The sequence below is a fragment of the Colobus angolensis genome, unplaced genomic scaffold, assembly GCF_000951035.1.
Source record: "Colobus angolensis palliatus isolate OR3802 unplaced genomic scaffold, Cang.pa_1.0 Scaffold132, whole genome shotgun sequence".
Taxonomy (NCBI): Eukaryota; Metazoa; Chordata; class Mammalia; order Primates; family Cercopithecidae; genus Colobus; species Colobus angolensis.
The window spans coordinates 9010151-9012303 of NW_012114400.1; positions in this window are offsets into that span (position 1 = coordinate 9010151).

Consider the following 2153-nt stretch of genomic DNA (forward strand, 5'->3'; position numbering starts at 1 on the left):
AGGAAAGAAAGGGGTAGTGGTTGCTGCAAGATAATTTGCAGATTCTGTTACACAAATTGACATCTAAAAAACAGACTGAGCTATAGGAATACAGAGCAAAGCTCTTTAGATGGTAAAAATAAATGCATTGGGTATTTGAGAGATAAACTATCCAATTAATAGTTATATAATGATGGACTCCAACACTATTGATTTTTTTTGATGATGGACTCCAACGCTATTGATTTTTTTTTTTTTTTTTGAGACGGAGTCTCGCTCTGTCGCCCAAACTGGAGTGCAGTGGCCAGATCTCAGCTCACTGCAAGCTCCGCCTTTCAGGTTCATGCCATTCTCCTGCCTCAGCCTCCTGAGTAGCTGGGACTATAGGCGCCCGCCACCTCGCCCGGCTAGTTTTTTTTTTTTTTTTTTTTTTTTTTTGTATTTTTTAGTAGAGACGGGGTTTCACCGGGTTAGCCAGGATAGTCTCGATCTCCTGATCTTGTGATCTGCCCGTCTCGGCCTCCCAAAGTGCTGGGATTACAGGCTTGAGCCACCACGCCCGGCCCACTATTGATTTTTACTAGGTTAAAAAAGTAGAACTCACTGTAAATACTCTCTGAATATATTAGTGCAGTATGGTCTTCTGGCTAAAAAAAATATAATACCATGAACAACGAGAAATATAATTTTACCCTCAAAATAAAACATCTTAAACTGAATAACTGAAGTACAAGAAATAGAGATGCACCTTAAAATCTAAAAAGGGAGAAAAATGGAAAAGATAAAAGAAGTACTTTACATGAAGGAGGGAAAATTGATGGTATATTTTATTTCCAAACTGAGAAAAAAATAGTTTCTATTATGATCTCTACATAATAATAGATAATATGTTTGTAACAGACTATATTAAAGGTACATTAAGATATTTGGGAGAAATTTAGTCAGCTTTTTGAGGATGCTATGGCTAACTTAGAAAGAATACTAATCTTCAAAATTATTTCATTAGTACCAGTGTCAGAGATAAACACTGGGTTTAATAAACCAATAATCTGACTTTATTTTTTAAAGCTACAGCTAAATATTGTAAGTGTGAAAATCACAGTCCCTTTGGGTAATCGCCTGTATCATTAATACTGTTACAATCAGGCGAAATGTATGTAAGCTAAAGAATATAATTGGAAAGTCAAATCTTTTTTCTTATTTTCTCTTAATCTAATAATCTCTTAATGATCTATTAGAAAGATACTACTTCTGTAAGTGTTAAACATTGATATTAACTGAATTGATATTATCTGGAAGTTTCTAAGAAGTGTTAAACATTGATATTAACTGAATTGATATTATCTGGAAGTTTCTAAGAATCTATCCTTTAGTGGAAACATACATATATAAATCATCACACATTTTATTTGAAGTACTGAAATTCTCCAGTGAGAAAAGTTTTAAAAACATTATATACCTGGACGAAAGTTTTGTACCTGGAAGTTATATTTTTTGTTGTTGCTGTTGTTAATATATGTTCAACCTCTTTAAAACAAAATATAAAGTCACCATTCTTTAGTAATTATTATAATGCATCTGGCTTACAGTCCATTAGTGTTACGCTCTGACTCATTTCCCTGTGATCTCAGAATTACTTCTGAGAAATTTCTGAATATCATTCCTTGTGAACAGTGGCATGCATTTCCAGATAGCTATGAGATACTGAGTCAAAAATCCAGAAGTATGGAACAGTTTTCTGTGACAAAATTAAGAATCCTATATTATTGTTCTTATGTCTCCCATGATCCTGCATTATTATCTTTGACCTCTTAATTGTCCTCTTTTAATAAACAGACTATAATTTGTTTAAAATAGGAAGGTTAGATAAGGCAGGGAACTAGGAATTTCGAACAATGTGCAGATACAGAGGTTTTGCACGCGATATTAGGAGCTTCGCATATGTCACCAAATCTTGACAAATTAGCTAATTATTTTTCCTATTTAACAATCGAGGGAACAAAAATTCAGCTTGCCCAAGTTTTCACTGGAATTAATGATAAAGCTGTATTTCTTAGGTAAGTTGTTGCAAGTGAGAGAAAAGTATGAAAGGCAACTACATACCTTCAAGCTTTGTTTTTAAATTCACTTGCATTCTTGCTAGATTTCTTATGGTCTGCCCCTTTAGACTGTGA